The sequence below is a fragment of the Oncorhynchus mykiss genome, chromosome 16, assembly GCF_057628025.1.
Source record: "Oncorhynchus mykiss isolate SJ-2025 chromosome 16, ASM5762802v1, whole genome shotgun sequence".
Lineage (NCBI taxonomy): Eukaryota > Metazoa > Chordata > Actinopteri > Salmoniformes > Salmonidae > Oncorhynchus > Oncorhynchus mykiss.
The window spans coordinates 36,875,147-36,897,428 of record NC_143037.1 but is presented as its reverse complement, the minus strand read 5'-3'; the positions used below and the strand labels follow the sequence as shown (position 1 = coordinate 36,897,428).

Here is a 22,282-nt window from a genome sequence, read left to right as displayed (position 1 = left end):
CGCGTCCCCATATCCACTTCAGAAAAGCTCCACTCAAAAACCCCACTCATGCAAACGCACATTAAATAGTGGGGGTGAATATAATTGTTGCAGCAACAGCAAACAGCCTTGAAAGAGCTAACTGCTCGTAAAATTATATTTATAATTGATTTCAATACACGTTCAGCGACCTAAGTCGGGAACACCCAAATGAGATGATTACAAAGACCCTCCCCTCCAATTGGACATGCTTCTTTACTACTGGGCCAATTAAAAGGTCCTGATTCAGAGGACAAGCTGTACTAAAAAAGCTGTACATTCAACAAACCCAGAGCTAGTTGAATGTTCAGGATTCTCACATACAGACTAGTAGCAATATGAGATGCATTGGACACTATACCCTGTCATGATGGAACCCTCTGTTTTTCACCGAATCTTGATAAATTAGTGGTCCAATCCGCATGGCTGCAATTAGTAAAATGTTTTACCTTGGCATTGTTGTAGAACCCATTGAGTAATATTTTCATTTGGTTTTTCAATAACGTTAGAAAGCACAGCATAGTACAAGATTTCCAACAACCCCAAGACAAAGTGTCATGTATGGAGAGACTTCTGTCAGTAGTTTTAAATGGAACCAAGCTCGTCAGACCTACAGACAAGACAACAGTGTGTCTGGTCTCTCTTGTCTTTGAGAGGAAGTCTCTCATCCAGTCTTCCTGTCTGCGTCACCTTTTTGATTGAGCTGAGGAGAGACCGACTAGCCTCCCCGTAGCGAGACAGCTTCTGCCTATGTGAGCCTCTCAATGAGCCGTGAACTTTACAGCCCTTAAAGCAGAAATGAGTGAGAGAAAGGCACGAGACCAAAATATGACTGTTGGCGATGCGCACGGCCGAGAGAGGAGGATTGTGGGGGAGAGGGTAAGATTAAGGATAATTTTACCCCCCGCTGTGGGCAGGCTACAAAAAAGGGGATTTCTTAATTTATTTATTCAATTTTAAATCAAATGTATTTATATAGCCCTTCTTACATCAGCTGATATATCAAAGTGCTGTACAGAAACCCAGCCTAAAACCCCAAACAGCAAGCAATGCAGTTGTAGAAGCACGGTGGCTAGGAAAAACTCCCTAGAAAATCCAGAACCTAGGAAGAAACCTAGAGAGGAACCAGGCTATGAGGGGTGGCCAGTCCTCTTCTGGCTGTTCCGGGTGGAGATTATAACAGAACATGGCCAAGATGTTCAAATATTCATAGATGACCAGCATGGTCAAATATTAATAATCACAGTAGTTGTCGAGGGTGCAACAAGTCAGCACCTCAGGATTAAATGTCAGTTGGCTTTTCATAGCCAATCATTGAGAGTATCTCTACCGCTCCTGCTGTCTCTCTAGAGTTTAAAACAGCAGGTCTGGGACAGGTAGCACGTCAGATGAACAGGTCAGGGTTCCATAGCCGCAGGCAGAACAGTTGAAACTGGAGCAGCAGCACGGCCAGGTGGACTGGGGACAGCAAGGAGTCATCAGGCCAGGTAGTCCTGGGGCATGGTCCTAGGGCTCAGGTCCTCCGAGAGAGAGAAGGAGAGAATTAGAGAGAGCATACTTAAATTCACACAGGACACCGGATAAGACCGGAGAAATACTCCAGATATAACAGACTGACCCTAGTCCCCCGACTCATAAACTACTGCAGCATAAATACTGGAGGCTGATACAGGAGGATTGCCATTTCATGCCATGTTGCTTGTATCTGCGATACACTCAAGTGTTTCATCTCTACTGGTTGTAAAGTGGAGTGAATTGAAAAGGTTGTGTAGAGAACCTAACAAGTGTAGTGATTGGCCGTGTCATTGATACAAATCAAATCTTATTGGTTGCATACACCTTTTTAGCAGATGTTATTGCGTGTGTAGTGAAATGCTTGTGCCTAGGGATGCATATTTTGGGGAATATTCACAGGTGGAAACTTTCAATGGGAATTAACGGAAATAAATGCAAATATTATTAATACCATTTAAATGTAGATGTTTTTTTGCATTGGATATATTTACCATATCATATGGAGACAAACCTTTTACCTTATCATAAGTAGACATACTTGCAAATGATTAAATCCTTCTAATAGAATTTATATATTTTTTAGGTATGATTTAAACTTTAATTAAATGAGTTGACTCTTCATATGGGATGATTTCACTGAACAACAAAAAATAATGATCCATCGCATCTCCCAAAAACGTCTTCAACATGCATCTATAAAATTATAGTCTAGAAACTAAAGTTTTGTTTGGTGGGATATGGAGGATGATGGAGGCAACAAGGGAAGGAGATGGATTACCAGGACACTTACTCAAAGCATGCGTGGACCAACTGTCAAGTGTCTTCACTGACATTTTCAACCTCTCCCTGACCGAGTCTGTAATCCCTACATGTTTCAAGCAGACCACCATTGTCCCTGTGCCCAAGGGAGTGAAGGTAACCTGCCTAAATGATTACCGCCCTGTGGAACTTACGTCGGTAACCGTGAAGTGCCTTGAAAGGCTCTTCGTGGCTCACATCAACATCATCCTCCCGGACACCCAAGACCCACTCCAATTCGTATACCGCTCCATAAGATCCACAGATGACCCAATCTCTGTCATACTCCACACTGCCTTCCTCACCTGGACAAAAGGAACACCTATGTGAGAATGCTGTTCATTGACTACAGCTCAGTGTTCAACACCATAGTGCCCACGAAGCTCATCATTAAGCTAAGAACTCTGGGACTAAACACCTCCCTCTGCAACTGGCTCCTGGACTTCCTGACAGGCCGTCCCCAGGTGGTAAGAGTAGACAACAATACGTCTGCCACTCTGATCCTTAACACTGGGGCCCCTCAGGGGTGTGTAATTAGTCCCCTCCTGTATTCACAGTTCACCAACAACATGACTCCAACATCATTAAGTTTGCTGACGATACGACAGTCTGATCACCGACAACAATGAGACTGCCTATAGGAAGGAGGTCAAAGAACTGTCAGTATCGTGCCAGGACAACAACCTCTCAATGTGAGCAAGACAAAGGAGCTGATCGTGGACTACAGGAAAGGCGGGCCGAACAGGCCTCCATTCACATCAACAGGGCTGTAGTGGAGCGGGTCGAGATTTTCAAGTGCGAATGGCCCAGTACATCACTGGGGCCAAGCTTCTTGCCATCCAGGACCTATATAATAGGCGGTGTCTGAGGAAAGCCCATACAATTATCAGAGACTCCAGATACCCAAGTTATAGACTGTTTTCTCTGCTACTGCACGGCAAGCGGTACCGGAGCACCAAGTCTAGGACCAAAAGGCTCCTCAACAGCTTCTACCCCCAAGCCATAAGCCTGCTGAAAAATTAATAAAATCTCCACCGGACAATTTACATTGGAACCCCCCCCCCCCCCATCTCACTTTTGTACACTGCTGCTACTTGCTGTTTGTTATCTATGCATAGTCACCCCCACCTACATGTACATATTACCTCAACTAGCCTGTACCCCTGCACACTGACTCGGTACTGGTGCCCCCTGTATATAGCCTCATTATTCTTATTGTGTTCATTTTTATTATTACTTTTTAATTTAGTCTACTTGGTAAATATTTTCTTAACTCTTCTTGAACTGCACTGTTGGTTAAGGGCTTGCAAGTAAGCATTTCACGGTAAAGTTTACACGTATTGTATTCAGTGCAAGTGACAAATAAAGTTTAATTTGAGCCTCAGATCCACAAAGTCCCTTCCACCAGGTGGCTGCTGAGATATGTTGGCACGACTGCCATATTGCATCTCCATCCCAAAGCCCTTGCTTGGAAGTGTACTTTGTCAGATTGCCAAGAACCTTGCCCTCATCCAGGCCAAGGGGGTGAGACACGGTAGTGATGACACCATAGGCTTTGTTGATCTCTACACTAGACAGGATGATCTTGCCAGCATACTTGGGGTCCAACATGTACGCTGTGGTGTGTATGGGCGTCAGACAGAAGTCTTCACGCTTTTTGATGTGTTTCAGAACTGCAGTGTCCTCTGCTTAGGACAACAGTGAAGTAGGCAGGGCAGTATGGATTTATTCTCTTACATCTGCAAGCAGAGTCTGATCATCAGACAGGATGGCATTGTCTCCTTCAATCCGTGCAATGGCTACTGCTATAGGTTTCAGGCTGCTTACCACTCTCTCCAAAAATACATCATCCAGGAGGATCCTCTTGATGGGGCTGTCCATATCACCAGACTGTCATATGGCCATTTATTTGAGAGACTCCTTCCCCTCCATGAGACTGTCAAACATGATGACAACACCACCCCAATGGGTGTTGCTGGGCAGCTTCAATGTGGTGCTCTTATTCGTCTCACTTTGCGTGGTGAGGTAGATTGCTGCTATGACTTGATTACCCTTCACATACCTAACCATTTCCTTGGCTCTTTGTAGAGTGTATCCATTGTTTTCAGTGCCATGATGTTCTTGAGAAGCAGATTCAAAGCATGAGCAGCACAGCCAATGGTAGGACTCCTCCACTTTTGACCAAGCTCATGTTCGCAGCATTGTCTGTCACCAGTGCAAATACCCTCTGTGGCCCAAGGTCATTGATGACAGCCTTCAGCTCATCTGCAATGTAGAGACTGGTGTGTCTGTGCTCTTTTTAAAATACTGGTTTAGGGGTGGAGATGAAGTAGTTAAGTATTCCTTGCCCACGACCATTCAACCCCCCCCCCATCAGAGATGATTGCAATACAGTCTGCTTTCTCTGATTTGCTTGACCTTCACTTGACCTCTGACCTCTGCATCCAGCAAATGAGTAGATAAAGCATGTCTGGTTGGATGGGTGTATGCTGGGTGAAGAACATTTAGTAATCTCTTCCAATACACATTGCCTGTGAGCATCAGAGGTGAACCAGTTGCATACACAGCTCGAGCAAGACATTCATCAGCATTTCTGACTACTTTCCTCCATTTGATTCAAAACAACTACTGATTCCAGGAGAACCATGAGCTGCTGCTATCGATAAGGTGTCTGATTCATCATTTTCACCTCGAATAGAAGTAGAGGAACTTTTGTCAGAGGTTTCTTGTTGTGAGCGCTAAGGGAACTTTATGCACTTGGCCAGATGATTCTGCATCTTTGTTGCATTCTTCACATATGATTAGGCACATTATTTGCAAATGTTCACAGCTTTTCCTTCTACATTAGCTACAGTGAAATGTCTCCACACATCAGATAGTGCACGTGGCATTTTCCTGTAAAGACAAAAATGTATAAAAACAAATACAATTCCATGTACAGATTTAGTTAAGCAGTTAGATTAAACAACTCCTTTGTAAGATACATCTCACTGGTCATCCCCAAAGCCAACACCTCCTTTGGCTGCCTTTCATTCCAGTTCTCTGCTGCCAGTGACTGGAACGAATTGCAAAAATGGCTGAAGCTGGAGATTTACATTTCCCTCACTAACTTTAAACATCAGCTATCTGAACAGCTAACCGATCGCTGCAGCTGTACATAGTCCATCTGTAAATAGTCCACCCAATCTACCTACCTTATCCCATACCTACCTCATCCCCAAAATCATGTATGTCATATAAAATATATTCCCCCACCCAGTATTGTAATCAAAACCTACCAGAAAGCATGTAGTCCTTGGCTCACACAGTGTAGTAGTGTGGGATCAATTGCATGTCATTAGTGTGCAAGATCTTGAGAATCAGCTGTACATGTGATGGAAGAGTGGACTGCACTGTGCATGCAGAGGGTTGCAATTCCATTGAATTGGGGATAGTTTAACCAAAATATGCCACAAGACCTAGAATTGCCTTGTGTATCCCACAAAAAAAGGTTCACTGTTATAAGCTAACTTTTTTTGATGAATTTAAGCAAAATTCCCCAAATTCCAGAGCTTAACTTGCCATGGAAAATGTTTGGAAATTTACCGTAAAGTTTCCAACCCTTTGCAACCATAACCAGGGTATCTTGTGACTGAGCTGGCCTGGTGCTCGTCGTAGGCTATAGCTTATGAGTGCTGATGCAGCTATTGCTGGTGCGCAAACAGGAAAACACTCAATTTTTGTACCAGTCTCTTCCCCCTCGACCTCCACCCCTGTGCTTGGTTATGTAAGACCTGCTACACTACTGTGGGAGACTTCTACCCCATTACGAATCATGGCCCTCTCCCGATGGGATGGGTTGGTAGCTTGTATTTAGAAATATGAGCAATACAGGTCTCTTATGAGATACTGTATATTCCTTTCTCTTGCCCAGTAGATACTTCCAATCCTGTTGCCCGATGTGATGTTGGGCCCCTAATTCAACTATGAGAAGTGCAAGGCTTATATTTTGAAAGATGCAATGTAGCCAATTGTGGTTTCCTTCCATATGTTTCCCATGCATTTCACACCCGCAGTCATTCTTTTGTCCGACGTAAAGGAAGGATGTGCTCCGTCTGAAACTCTCAATGTCACAGCCATGATTCCCTTTCAATCCACAAATGGATTATTAACATGAATGAGCAGATGTAGCAAACAGTCCTGCCTCTCATCTCAATAAACAAAGAGCATGTTGGAGTGTCCTGTTGCCCTCAACTTCAGACCAGGCACTGCATCTCAGTCCCTGGTTCGAATCCAGACTCCAGGAGTCACATCCGGCTGTGATTGGGAGTCCCATAGGGCGGTCTACAGTATCTCAATGTTCTTGTAGATTCAAATTACTCACTTGCTCTCTTCTGCCATACTAGCTTACAATGAACCTACCAGAGGGTGAAATAGGGGTCTAAGTTGCACAACTGACTGACCTTGGACCTCTTGAGCTGGTGCTTGTTGCACCCCAATTACTGTTCCGATTATGGTGTAGTTGAGAACGTGCAGAGCAGTTTGATGTGAACCCACACACTCTTTCACTCATAGCGAAGAGAACCATATGATGCGCATAGTTGTTTCACTTTCCCCATGTTTGTAATTCATACCCAGATGTAATGCCAGGAAACCAATGGTCGATTTGCTTTTTCATCATAGCACTAATATAAGCACTGGTGCACTTCTACTACAGTCACAAAAGGACTGCCGTTTCCTTTGCTTAATAGTGGTGGAATGAGCGAGACCATGGAGCACTTCAGTGTCGATACAATTCACTGCAAAAGTACCTGCCACCCTTTTCCCCTGCCCTCATCCATCCCCTCTTTTGCGCTGTTAGGCTCTTTTTATTTATTTTTATTTTACCCTCCATAATGGCTGAGCGGCCCCTTTTGTGACTTCTGCTTTTCCCCTTCAGGTCTGGGCCCGTATCCACAACGGCTGAGCGGCCCCTTTTGTGACTTCTGCTTTTCCCCTTCAGGCCTGGGCCCGTATCCACAACGGCTGAGCGGACCCTTTTGTGACTTCTGCTTTTCCCCTTCAGGCCTGGGCCCGTATCCACAACGGCTGAGCGGACCCATTTGTGACTTCTGCTTTTCCCCTTCAGGCCTGGGCCCGTATCCACAATGGCTGAGCGGACCCTTTTGTGACTTCTGCTTTTCCCCTTCAGGCCTGGGCCCGTATCCACAATGGCTGAGCGGACCCTTTTCTGACTTCTGCTTTTCCCCTTCAGGCCTGGGCCCGTATCCACAATGGCTGAGCGGACCCTTTTATAACATCTGCTTTTCCCCTTCAGGCCTGGGCCCGTATCCACAATGCATCTCTGAAAAGGTCAAGACTAAAAAAAGTTTAGATGGAAACTGAAAAGTCTAAGCCTTTTTGGTGAAATACTGGAATAAATCCTTAACGGAAATGCACCAGTAGGGGTGGCAGGGCAGGTAGCCTAGCAGTTAAGAGTATTGGGCCAGTAACCGAAAAGTACACTGGTTCAAATCCCCGTGCTGACTAAGTGAGGTACCGCAAAGGAAAGTGATGATGCTCATTGACATGGTTGCAAATGATTGGGAATAACCATTTGCGAGGAGATGTTAACTTCAGACAACCTCTGTGAATGTGATTGTACATCATGTTGCAATAGTAAAACATTTTATAATTTTTGCACTTTTCTAACTCTTAAAATAATACTTCGGGATTTTGGCAATGAGGCCCTATTATCTACTTCCTCAGAGTCAGATGAACTTACTGTATGTCCATTATTACTCTCTCTGTGTCCAGTATGAAGGAAGATAGAGGTAGTTTCGCTAGCCAATGCTAACGAGGTCTATGGGTAGAATACTTTCAGATACCCATAGACTTCCAGTCATTGCTCTAAAGGGCCTCATTTCCAAAATCACGGTGTATACTTCCTAATATGTTGGCATGCATAACCCCCCTTTTTTTATTATTTTTTTACTAATTCTAGTATTGGGAATATTGTGATAGGCATATTGCACTGAATCATACAGTGTAGTGTGATGGTTCTTTTAGAAGCAACATTTTTATAATATTAACATCACCCTGTTCAACAACTCTATATTGCTTTTGGTACAATAGGTGTCGAGTCACTTGCCGATTTTTAATGTTGCATAAAATATTTTAACGGTCATTTGTCAATGAACACATAGTCCATAGATGCTGTCAATTGCCCAATTTTATAGGTGTGCCCAATTTAGGCATATTCTTTTTTTAACAGTGTAATATTGAGCTCCAAGGGAATAACTTGAAATAATGCATGTTAATGAAATAATCTAAATATAAATGTGGTTATTTATTAGTATAGTGGTTCTAAGTATTTAGACATGTGAATTAGCCCTCCATGTAAAATCATTTTGAAAAGCGCAACCAATACCTACTGTTGCATGTAGGTCTATATTATTTATCGATTGATCATATAGAAATATAAAAATATTTCATTTTGTTCTTTTTTTAATACCCCAGTTCTCCTTTTAGTTTCACATCATTTTTTCTGCATATCCCTGCTACTGTTCTGAGTAAAGGACCGAAAAAGGCTTTCCCTTTTTTGGTCTGCTTGTGCAGTGGAGAGAGGATGTGGGTAGACGAATGACGGTGACTTAACAGTAGGACTTAAGAGCTTTTGACAAATCCAGTCGGACGCTGTGATGTTTCACTGTTGATCTTTGGAGAGGTTCACTGTGTCAATGTGACTGTGTGCAGCTCTCGAGTTTTGCAAGAAATGTCGATACACGGACAAAGGGGTCATGTTCAGTTGAGTCCAACGCCAGAAAAGAACCGAAATAGAACATCCTTTTGAGACAAATCAGCCAAGAAGTGCCCCTCTTCAACCCTTCCCCTGTTTTCAATCATAAGGTAGTGAAGTAGAGGGCTCCTGGTCAAGGTGCTGGGATAAAACTACTCTAGAATGATCACCAACCCTCATTATCCCATGAATGCCCTTATTAATCCTGTTAAAGCTGCAATATCTACATTTCTGGGCGAGCTGGCAAAATTCACATAGAAATGTTAGTTATAGATCTGTCATTCTCATTGAAAGCAAGTCTAAGGAGCCGTAGATTGGTTCTATGTGCGCTATGTATAGGCTTCCCGTTCTTAAGTTTGTTTTTGCATCTTACTTTTGTTTTTGTACACTGCTTCAAACCGCTAAAAATATATTTCAGTGGTTTAGATGGTACAAAGATTCTCTACACTATAGTTGCTTGTTTTGTCACACTGACCTTAAGCTAACAATTAGAATTTTAGCAACCAGGAAATGGCGCAGCAATTTCTACATAGTGCATCTTTAACTGAATCAGGTTAACATTTTCATAGTGTCAACAACCAATGTACAATCCCTTTAAATGGAGCCCTTTCCTCTTCTTTTTTAACGAGATGTGTGTGTATATAAGCAGAAATATTACATGAAAAAAAAACTGCAAAAACCACAAATTAACAGCAACTAAAAATAAATAAATGGTGAAACATCCTAAGACAAGTGTTACAGAAGCATAAAATAACATTTTACAGTGGTCTGATCCAATAGGATAGAACATATTTGGGATATATTTCAGATGAAACACAGTGCCACAAGCCAATTGGATATCTCTCACAACCACCCCACATGCACACAAAGCATAGTACACTACCCAGAGTTCTCTTCATTAGCCAATATTTCACCCACATCACTCTGCTCAACAAAATCAAAAAATGGCCCCCAAACCTTTTCAAAAATGTCTCGTTTTACCCTTAACCGTATATGTTATCTTTTCCATAGTTAGGCAAGATGACATTTCCCTAAGCCATTGGGCAATACTAGAAGTGTTCACACTTTCACAGGCAAGATTACATATCCCTAAGCCATTGGGCAATACTAGAAGTGTTCACACTTTCACAGGCAAGAGCTATCAAGCGTTTTCCCTACAACCAGCTATTTTTTTTTTTACCTTTTATTTAACTAGGCAAGTCCGTTAAGAACAAATTCTTATTTTCAATGACGGCCTGGGAACAGTGAGTTAACTGCCTTGTTCAGGGGCAGAGCGACAGATTTTTACCTTATCAGCTTGAGGAGTCAATCCTGCAACCTTTTGGTTACTAGACCTACGCTCTAACCACTCTAACCTGCCACCCCATATCTATAAGTGTTTGCACTTGGTTCTTTAGATGAGGATTGAATGGGTACAACCCCAGGATGAACACTTTGGGATAGAGAGGCAATTTTACTGATACTATTTGGGATATAATATGTGATAATACCTCCTTCCAAAAATCTTGAATTTTCACACAGTCCCACAGACAATGAAACAGAGTCCCCTTTAGAATGATTGTGCTTGTAGCATATATCTGGAATTGTACTATTAAACATATTTAACTTAGCAGGGGTTACACATGTTTGCATAAACCAATTGTGTTGCAATAGTTTTGCAGAATATTCACATTCTGAGCCTTAGTCTTGGAGTGTGGAGAGAGAGTTTGTTGGCAGAGGATTCGTTTGAGCCAAACTCTAGCATATTGTATAGAGCTGAAATTCTACCCTTACCATTACAATGGGTTGAGATCGTATTTTCTAAAGTGGACAGAAGGGGTTTTGCAGCCGTGAGGAAGCTCCTTAGCTATAAATATAAAACAAATGTTTTCTAGGAGCGTCATATTTCTTCAAATGACATGAAAATACCTTCTTTTACAGGTCTTGAACTTTCCTTAAACCCTTGCTGGCCCAACCCGGATCAGTTCTCCCAGGAGTGAAACTGTGGTTTCCCCAGATAGGACTAAAACATGACAAAGAATGCATTTCACCAAAGAACTTCCGCACCTCAAACGTTGATCGTATTATTTTTTTTGTGTCTTGATATCAGCTGAGTAAATGTAGAGGTTAAGGGGTAATTTGGGTACAACTGAAGACATTTCGATCTCCATCCACGTAGGGAGAGAGACTGAGGTAAAATAGTACATAGCAGTGCGATGCTGAGCTGCCCAGTAGTACCACTGGATATTAGGCAAATGGAGCCCCCCTCTGTCATACGGTAGGTACAATAAGGACAAGTGAACTCTGAGATGTCTGTTATTCCAGATAAATATAGTGAATGTCTTTTTAAGCCTTGTAAAGAGGCGGTGGCAAGAGAACGTTCTGAAATAAATACAACAGTTTTGGGAGGACATTGATTTTCACACTGTTAATCCGATTGAGCTATTTTTTAATAATTTTTTTACCCCTTTTTCTCCCCAATTTCATGGTATCCAATTGTTGTAGTAGCTACTATCTTGTCTCAATGTCATGCGTCCTCCGATACACAACCCAACCAGCCGTACTGCTTCTTAACACAGCGCGCCTCCAACCCGGAAGCCAGCCGCACCAATGTGTCGGAGGCTACACCGTGCACCTGGCAACCTTGGCTAGCGTGCACTGCGCCCGGCCCGCCACAGGAGTCGCTGGTGCGCGATGAGACAAGGAGATCCCTACCGACCGATCCCTCCCTAACCCGGACAACGCTAGGCCAATTGTGCGTCGCCCCACGGACCTCCCAGTCGCGGTTGGTTACGACAGAGCCTGGGTGCGAACCCAGGGACTCTGATGGCACAGCTGGCGCTGCGGTACAGCGCCCTTAACCACTGCGCCACCCGGGAGGCCTCGATTGAGTTATTGAATATACGACAGGTGCATAGTTAATTGAGACTATGCAGTCAATCTCTGGCACATTACGAATTCCGAGATCTGTAAAGCATTCCGGTGTAGCATTAAAAAAACAAGTCAGAGGTGTAAGTCTACGTATTTCCTCCTCCTTTAGCATCATAATTGAGGATTTTGTATTATTTATTTTGTATCCCGAGAACACCCCAAACTCTTTGATAAGGTCCGAAGTGCGGATGTGCAATTCCATAAGTCTGTAAGAAACAAAATGACATCGTCTGCATAGAGGGCAATTCGATGTGCCATCTGATCTATTCTGATACCTGAAATATTGGGGTGGGACTTAACATCTATGGCTAGAGGCTCAATGGCTAGGATAAACAGGAGAGGAGAAAGAGGGCAGCCCTTCCTAGAACCCCTGCAGATGTCGAAAGGTTTAGATACCGTATTAGTAGTAAGGATCTCTGCATTGTGATTTGTATTTAGTGCCATTATCCATTTACAAAAGCTCTCACCACAACCAAAACGGGTTAACACTTCAAAGAGGTAGGGTTACTCAACCCTGTCCAAGGCCTTCTCTGTGTCCAACGACAGGATCGCAGTGTCTGACGACCCAATTTAGGCTGGAAGCAGAACATTTAGCATTCTCCTAACATTATGAATTCCTTGACGACCTTGAATAAAGCCATTTTGGTCTCAACCCACCACATCTGGATGAAAATCCTCCAACCTCCTCACAAATGCTTTCCAAATAACCTTAGTGTCAGAATTCAAAAGTGAAATAGCATGATAGCGATCACGTTTGGTATGGAGTGATCAGAGCTGACTATTTTCGTAAGATTCCAAAAACATCTCCTGGAAAGGGAGTGCACAGTTTGTTCTTAAATCTCTTGTAGATGTCAATGGGCAGCCCATCTGGACCAGATTCCCTCATACTATCAATTGCATTGGAAATTTCCTCCACAGTCAGCTCAGAATTAAGAATATCCTTAGATTCATCTGAAAGATTAGAGTTTCCCAATATATCTAAAAAGCTAGCCTGGGTATCAGTTTCAGGAGGATACTCTGATGCATATAATTTTTCAGAAAATGATTTAAAGGTATTGTTAATCTCCCGAGGGTCTACCGTCACAGCTCAAGAGGGATCACTTGTAGTCAGACTGGCTTCTCGCTTTGGGCACCGGAATGTGTCTTTAGAACCAGGGGTGTGTTCAGGAGGAACAAAACAGTAAAGAACGTTTTGAAACCGAACAGGTAGCCTACTACCTAGACTTCCAATAAGAAATTACATTTTTCATTGCTCCGTTTCAAAATGAACCCAGTCCAGGCCAGTGAACCCGACCCAGGGCAGACGTTGAAGGCAGCAGGCCTTTTCACCCTCTTGTCACTCTCCAGATGAGTGAACGCGGAACCCGATGCCAGCATAAGTGCGTCTGCTCGTGGACACCCGTATGTCTGGCCCTTCCTCGCTTTGCAAGTCACAACAAATGGCAAACTCGGAGACCAACTCACATGACCCTTTTGGCTGCAAGTCATATGAGACTGGACCATGCCCTCCCTGGGTTTGACTGAGTGCGCCACCAGCAGTTTGTGGCAGAAATGCTATCTCTCCAGCTGTGGGGATGGTTGGGAGTTGGCTAGTTTGTGGTGCTACTAGCTTCCAATGGTCTCCATCTTTATCTATGACATGACAACATGGGGAAGTGGAAATAAGGGCACAGTCATAAGCCTTATGGCTCTTATGGTTGCATCTGAGGATTTGTGGCACTCCCTAACCAATCAAGAGTTGTATTTTGGCCTGTGTTGAATTCATCTTATCTGTTGGCCTACAACTTTTGGGAATATGTGTAAATGTCACAATACTGCAATTCTATTGTCCTAATGCTATGATCATTTCCCATCTTTCAAGTCTCCAACATGTAAGGGATAAACGGTACCGTTCTGTACATAACCTTGGACGACACCGCCGCCAGGTCCCTTTTGAGGAGTGCAATTTTCCAAGGTAATGTACAGAACACAGGTTTATCCCACTATACCACAGTTGCAAAGAACCATATGAAAGCACACATTTACTGGTAAAAACTTTTTCTCATTGATATTTATAAGCTAATTCTCCTATCTTTTGGTTGCTAGAGTTGCGACCCAGTCGTTCTGGAGATTCTCATCTCCCTCACTAGCTTTAAGAACCATCTGTCAGAGCAGCTCACAGATCACTGAACCTGTTCATAGCCCATCTTTATACTGCCCATCTATCTACCTCATTCCCATACTGTATTTATTTATTTTGCTCCCTTTGCACCACAGTATCTCTACTTGCTCATCCATCTTTTGCACATCTACCATTCCAGTGTTTAATTGCCATATTGTAATTACTTCGCCACCATGGCCTATTTATTGCCTTATAACTCCCTTATTTGACCTTATTTGCACTCACTGTATATAGACTTTGTTTTCTTCTACTGTATTATTGACTGTATGTTTTGTTCATTCCATGTGTAACTCTGTGTTGTTGTATGTGTCGAACTGCTATGCTTTATCTTGGCCAGGTCGCAGTTGCAAATGAGAACTTGTTCTCAACTAGCTTACCTGGTTAAATAAAGGTAAAATAAAAAAAGTTCAATATTTATGGACGTGACCCAGTCGTTCGTGTTTTATTTTTCGTTTGCTGGGAACGTTCTTATCCCTTGCTTGCTGCTAGCTAGCCAACAAGCTATGGCTACAAAGTCAATACCTCTGCAGCCAGAATAACTGCAATGTAGCTGTTTTTCTATTGAAGTTCATTTGGATTCATCCATATCAATGAGCTGATAATGCCCGATTTTGCCTGGCATAGCTAGAAAGGTGTGCCTTCTCGTCAGGACACTCGTCAACACTGACTGTTAATTAAGAGGAGATTGCATATCAAACACTAGGCTAGAAGCTAGCTAAGTAGTTTGTTGCTAGCAAACCTGCCAACCAAATTCTAAAATATTCAAAGACTCATGGACACTTACTGACAGTTGTGGCTGCTTTGTGTGATGTAATGTTTGTACCCTGTGCTGCTGCCATGTTGTGTTGCTACCATGTTGTGTTGCTGCCTTGCTATGTAGTTGTCTTAGGTCTCTCTTTATGTAGTGTTGTCTCTCTTGTTGTGATGTGTCCTATATTGTCCTATATTTTTATAGAATTTATTTGTATTCCAGCCCCCCATCCCCGCAGGAGGCCTTGTGGTAGGCCGACATTGCAAATAAGAATTTGTTCTTAACTGACTTGCCTAGTTAAATGAAGGTAAAAAAAAACAGCTGGTCAAATTACAAAAGTGGGAGGATTTGACAGCTTAAAGTCGGAGGGGACAGGAGAAATTCATGTTTATCACTCACCACGTTAAGTCATCAGATGCTCCCAAAAGATACCTGCAAAATCCAATCAATGCTAGCTAGCTAGGTTTTTTCCCTCATTGGACCTGCGTTTACAATGTATACAATTTCAGTTTGTGTGGTTGATGGTTTAGCTTTCTGTAACTTTGTCGCGACTACACACGTACCTGGTTTTTGCGTCATGATTGCAAGTTGTCCTGATTTAAAAATATATATATGTATATGTATGTATGTATGTATGTATGTATGTATGTATGTATGTATGTATGTATGTATGTATGTATGTATGTATGTATGTATGTATGTATGTATGTATGTATGTATGTATGTATGTATGTATGTATGTATGTATGTATGTATGTATATATATACACACTGCTCAAAAAATAAAGAGAACACTTAAACAACACAATGTAACTCCAAGTCAATCACACTTCTGTAATATCAAATTGTCCACTTAGGAAGCAACGCTGATTGACAATAAAATGTACATGCTGTTGTGCAAATGGAATAGACAACAGGTGGAAATTATAGACAATTAGCAAGGCACCCCCAATAAAGGAGTGGTTCTGCAGGTGATAACCACAGACCACTTCTCAGTTCCTATGCTTCCTGGCTGATGTTTTGGTCACTTTTGAATGCTGGCGGTGCTTTCACTCTAGTGGTAGCATGAGACGGAGTCTACAACCCACACAAGTGGCTCAGGTAGTGCAGCTCATCCAGGATGGCACATCAATGCGAGCTGTGGCAAGAAGGTTTGCTGTGTCTGTCAGCGTAGTGTCCAAAGCATGGAGGCGCTACCAGGAGACAGGCCAGTACATCAGGAGACGTGGAGGAGGCCGTAGGAGGGCAAAAACCCAGCAGCAGGACCGCTACCTCCGCCTTTGTGCAAGGAGGAGCAGAAGGAGCACTGCCAGAGCCCTGCAAAATGACCTCCAGCAGGCCACAAATGTGCATGTGTCTGCTCAAACGGTCAGAACCAGACTCCATGAGGGTGGTATGAGGGCCCGACGTCCACAGGTGGGGGTTGTGCTTACAGCCCAACACCGTGCAGGACGTTTGGCATTTGCCAGAGTACACCAAGATTGGCAAATTCGCCACTGGCGCCCTATGCTCTTCACAGATGAAAGCAGGTTCACACTGAGCACATGTGACAGACGTGACAGAGTCTGGAGATGCCGTGGAGAACGTTCTGCTGCCTGCAACATCCTCCAGCATGACCGGTGGGTCAGTCATGGTGTGGGGTGGCATTTCTTTAGGGGGCCGCACAGCCCTCCATGTGCTCGCCAGAGGTAGCCTGACTGCCATTAGGTACCGAGATGAGATCCTCAGACCCCTTGTGAGACCATATGCTGGTGTGGTTGGCCCTGGGTTCCTCCTAATGCAAGACAATGCTAGACCTCATGTGGCTGGAGTGTGTCAGCAGTTCCTGCAAGAGGAAGGCATATGGGCTGGCCTGCCCGTTCCCCAGACCTGAATCCAATTGAGCACATCTGGGACATCATGTCTCGCTCCATCCACCAACGCCACGTTGCACCACAGACTGTCCAGGAGTTGGCGGATGCTTTAGTCCAGGTCTGGGAGGAGATCCCTCAGGAGACCATCCGCCACCTCATCAGGAAAATGCCCTGGCATTGTAGGGAGGGCATACAGGCATGTGGAGGCCACACACACTACTGAGCCTCATTTTGACTTGTTTTAAGGACATTACATCAAAGTTGGATCAGCCTGTAGTGTGGTTTTCCACTTTAATTTTGAGTGTGACTCCAAATCCAGACCTCCATGGGTTGATAAATTTGATTTCCATTGATATTTTTTGTGTGATTTTGTTGTCAGCACATTCAACTATGTAAAGAAAAAAGTAATTCATAAGAATATTTCATTCATTCAGATCTAGGATGTGTTATTTTAGTGTTCCCTTTAATTTTTTGAGCAGTGTATATTTTCCAACTGTCCGGTTATCTGGTTTTAATGTCTATTCTAGAATGCCCTTCTAGTCAATCAGAAATAAGTATTCAACAATGCTGTGGTATAAGAACTGTATACATTTTTACTACAGCACAATACTGTACACTCTGAAGCTCTATCTTGGCTCCTTGCAGTGAGTGTGTGCAAAACCACAAATTCTGTTCATGTATGGCACGATTGGACTCGCACACTTCCTCTTCACAAAGCTTCACTTCCTGTCACGGGACATCCTCCTTGCTACTTTTGTGTCGCAAGCCAGTCACTGTGTATCTAGCTTGAAAATAATCAACTTTTTTTCAAAGACACAGAAAAAAATATCTGTGGCTTTTTGTAAAATCTGACTGCTCTGTTTTCACTTCCTTTTTGAGCATCACAGAAGCACCAACAAAGAAAAGACAAACCGCAGTAAATCCTTTTTAACTGGGCTTGTACAAGCTACTCTGCAAAAAAATATTTATACTCAGGTGGGAAGGGATGGTTGTGTGCTGAGTGTGTTATAGACTCAACAGTGACAGAGAGTGCAAGTCTCTTTGGCTCTCAAACAATCAATCAAGTATTGTCCTTGTCCAGAACGCACACTGGAAACCAAGCTCCACTCGAGGCAATGCACACATGGTTGAAGACTCAATTACCACAAGCGATACTCCTCCGTACTGTATAACATGTTGCTAGCAGATGGGTGATTCTTATGAAATTTTGGTTTCAAAGATTTCAAAGATGATATCTTTAATAACAAGGTCTAAAGTGTTTGAGCATTAATTTAAAAACTTTTACTGAAAATTTGAACCTTTTTTTGAACATATTTTCCAAAACATGTCCTTAAAAAGCTCATTACCCCAATGGTCTGAAAAGATCAAGACCATTAGGAAAGCTAATACATTTTCATTTTTTTGTGTGTGTGATTATTAACAGTCATGCACAGTTACTTGAAACTCTATAATAATCTGTTTTTAAATTTTAAACATTTATTTGATTTTGACATTCTTATTACCGCAACACCTTCCACAATCTACAACCTAATATGTTTTTATATTCTATTGAAACCTGACATAATTTTGAAAAATATGTGGCAAGCCTGAATTTGGCAAGCCTGCATTTAAAAGAGAACTACTATTTTTCCTTTCATGAAATTAACATAAAATGAACCACTGTTGCCGTAATGATACATAGGTTTCGGAAATGAGGTTGATTTCGATAATGATAATAAGTATACTAAGACATGTTTTTAACATAACATTTAATGTAGAAAATAAATTAGACTATTGGCACAATCATGGATTCAAGTTCAATCAATTTAATTTTGCAGTGCTTCAAAAGTAGGCTAAAAACGCAGGCTAAAAACAGAGAACACGTAAAAACAACACGTACAAACACATTAGAACAGCACATGTCATCGTCACTACACACACTGGCCTGTACAGTGTCCCTTGGGGATGATGTTTCTATGACCCCAAGCTGGTGCAGCTTCTTTATCTTCAAGACAGTTTTCTTCTGTGACTCTTCGCCGGCCAATCCAAAATGGCTTAAATGTAAAGAATTGAGCCTTGGAAAGGTTGTGCCTTGGATTCTCAGACATAAATGTTCTATGAAGATTTGCCATAGTGTCCATTTAAAGATCTCTTACGGAATATCTGGCCCTTTCTCTGAATTTCTCTGGATTTCCCAGTTATTACAGTGGAGACTTCATCTTGATGAAGGAAGTGGCTAAGTTGCACATTAGTCTTCTCTGGCTGTTATTGGGTAATGTTCTCTGATGACCTCTTTGTCGTTTTCTTTTGGACCTCTGCCTTTCATGTTGACAATTACCTGCTTCCTCTTGGCCATCATCTGAGTCTTCTTTAGATTGACTTATCTCTTTGGTCCTCTCCAGCAGCTTCTCTTCTGTGTCGCGCAACTGTCAGCTGTTTCTTTCCTCTGTGATAACTGCGTTTTCAGACACTTTTTCAGACACTTTTCTTTTCATGTTGCTTCTTTGTCGATTCTTTGTCGATGTTTCTTGATTTTACAATTCTGCTTTCGTTTTTGATATCTGGAAATGGAAAGGAGGCACGATATGAAATGAGCATGTCTCAAAACATGGGAAAAATCTCACTGTTATGGACACGTCATCCTATAGAAGAGACTGAATGGCTTACTGACAGTGTGTGTGCATCCTATAGAAGGGACTGAATGGCTTACTGACAGTGTGTGTGCATCCTATAGAAGGGACTGAATGGCTTACTGACAGTGTGTGTGCATCCTATAGAAGGGACTGACTGGCTTACTGACCGTGTGTGTGCATCCTATAGAAGGGACTGACTGGCTTACTGACCGTGTGTGTGTGTCCTATAGTAGAGACTGAATGGCTTACACTGTGTGTGGACATCCTATAGGATAAACTAAATGGCTTACTATGTGTGTGTGGTGGATGTGTTAGCGTGCGTGTGTAGACTTCATAACACTGTAGGGTAATGACTTCCTATAGACACTGTATGTGACCTCTCTCTGTCCTTCCTTCTGTACTCTTCCAGCAGTTCTGGTTTGGTGTAAACTTTTTCTCTGAATTTTGTCAGCCTTCGCTAAAGCTTTCTTTTTATCACTAGCTGACTGTCTGCAATTAAACAAAGACATAAAGCAAAATATCAAGTTAGTAAATAATATTTAACTTTAATAGTTCATTATATTTAAAAAATAGTCTGTATGATTAAATTCTCATTACCGAAATAGAAGTTCTCTCTACCGCAACTGGCCGTAAATTGCAGCGGTAAGGGAGACTGTAAGTGAGAATGGTGTTGCGAAGGATGAGGAAACTTAGCATGTTTTGCTAACAATAGAGAAGACATGATGACTAAGCAAATTTTTACTCAATGTACATAATTAGACAATGAAATATGTTTTCATTTAAAAAAAATCTAAATGTGGAAAACTACCTGTATCGGTAATGATAATCAATACTGTCGTGTACACAGTCTGACAAGAGAATATTAAACTTTTAACTGGAGAAATATAAAGACATCTGCTTACCTGGTAGCCATCTTGAAGGTAGTGGCAGATGTGTTGCTTCATTCAAAATCAAACTTTATTTAAAATTCTCTGTGTAAACAGTCCTACAAAAATGTTGCGGAGGATGAGAACATCAGTCATGTACACTTAATTTTTCCAATATTTTTTCCTTATTATGATACATGAATATTCAGTTAATAATTCTGCTGTCATTTTGAAAACATCCAGTAGAAAATCCATACTTTTTTACATTTTACTCTGTTTAAATTACAATATAACATATATTCAGACAGAGCTGGATCTGTTGCGGTAATGAGAATTTCTGCAGAACATGCAATAAAATACCAAAATAATTCATTCCTATGTTACCTCAATCAGCCTGACTAACCGGTGTCTGTATGTAGCCTCGCTACTTTTATAGCGTCTCTACTGTATTTAGCCTGTCTTTTTACTGTTGGTTTATTTCTTTACTTACCTATTGTTCACCTAATACCTTTTTTTGCACTATTGGTTAGAGCCTGTAAGTAAGCATTTCACTGTAAGGTCTGCACCTGTTGTATTCGGCGCACGTGACAAACTTAGATTTGATTTGAAATGACTCTTTGTGCAAGGTAGAGAACACTATCTTTATTATGATATTTTGTTATTTTAGTGTTTTATATTTAAAATCATTACTGCCATGGTATTTTAATGGTTTCATGAGAATGACCAGGATAGGACATTTGATCGGAGGTTGATCTTATCAGGCATTCAGTGTTGTAGCTATGATTCATAGTATTTATCTTACTGACACCAAGTTTGTACATAAGTACTTGAATGTTTGGCGTTCATTTGTCTGGCAAGCGAGGCTAGAGAACAAGCAGGTTGGAGCGGATCTCCTTTGGGAGTTCCATATGAGCAAATTCAACCTTACAACCCCATAGTCCTTCTGGCTACAGACCCTGGTGTGCAATATTGCTGCTCTGCTCCATTCAACAGCTCTTCCACCGTACAGTAGCAGACCATTTAATCACCTGAATGAGGATCTCCAAAAGGAACTTCGTGGCCCTGTCAGAGTACTATTTGACGTGCTGTTATTAGCACATGATGTATTGACGACCCAACTAAATTGAGTCTGCATGCTATTTTGAGCCATCTATAAGAGCACAGTGGATGACGTACTGTATACAGTGGCGAGTCTCTTGCGATCATGGTTTGGGTCAGTTCAATTCAGTTGACTGAGGGGGGAAATGTATTTGACACCAACCCTGTTTACTATTTGTAACTTTGAAGAAATGTGTTCACTGGAGCATTTTCTGTCAGCATGAATCTGGGCTGCCTACTCGATCCACATTGCTTTGTCTGCTTTTTTCAGTGGGACACTGACTCTCCTCACATCTCTGTGTGCTACTGTCCCGTTTGCCCCCCACAGATTGTTTTCTTTTAATTGTTATCTGATCTGCCCTTTACCACCCCTGCTCAGTTATGCTGGTGGCAGCGCTTGGAGATTGACAAACTTCTCCTCTTCTCTTCCAATAAACAAGTCTAGTCGTTTAGTAACGCAACACTGCCGATAGCCAATACAGCCCGGGTGATGGGGCATAATGCAGACACTGAAAGGACCTCTTTGTTGCTTGTGGTGTCGCACATTTGTACCATCTCCCTCTTTCATCCACATCTGTGTGGCACATTTAGAAGTTTAGGAGCGAGACCATCCACAGTGCAGTTGTACGAACTATGAAGAACACAAATAAGGTGTTACCGAAGACACTCATGCTTTCACCTGCCCTGCTCTCCCATTCCATTGTATTTAAAAAATAATAATAATAATGCTGATGTGTGATAAGGTGTCGGTCATTCATTAAAGAATGATGTGTTTGTGTGCGTCGTTCAGTGTCATTTCAGCAAGCCGTGACACCCACCATCTCCGATTTGTTCTGAAATCGTTTCTGTAGTTAGAAACAGAAGTTAGCATTCCTGCAAAATGATTTGTTAAAATATATAATTTGACTTCTGAGAAATTAAGCTAATTGATTGCACCCAAATT

At 42.1% G+C, this 22,282-nt stretch overlaps 1 protein-coding gene and 1 long non-coding RNA gene across 2 annotated transcripts in view; one reads left to right on the top strand and one right to left on the bottom strand.

Annotated features, from left to right (window-relative positions):
* Positions 1-22,282, top strand: part of LOC110491863 (phosphatidylinositol 3,4,5-trisphosphate-dependent Rac exchanger 1 protein) — a 158,664-nt gene that overhangs the window by 2,056 nt on the left and 134,326 nt on the right. The window lies entirely within an intron of this gene.
* Positions 18,553-20,066, bottom strand: LOC118939524 (uncharacterized). The gene is made up of 2 exons (XR_005036511.2): positions 19,973-20,066; positions 18,553-19,303 (listed from the first exon to the last, which is right to left on the bottom strand). It is a non-coding gene; the product is annotated as an uncharacterized LOC118939524 (long non-coding RNA).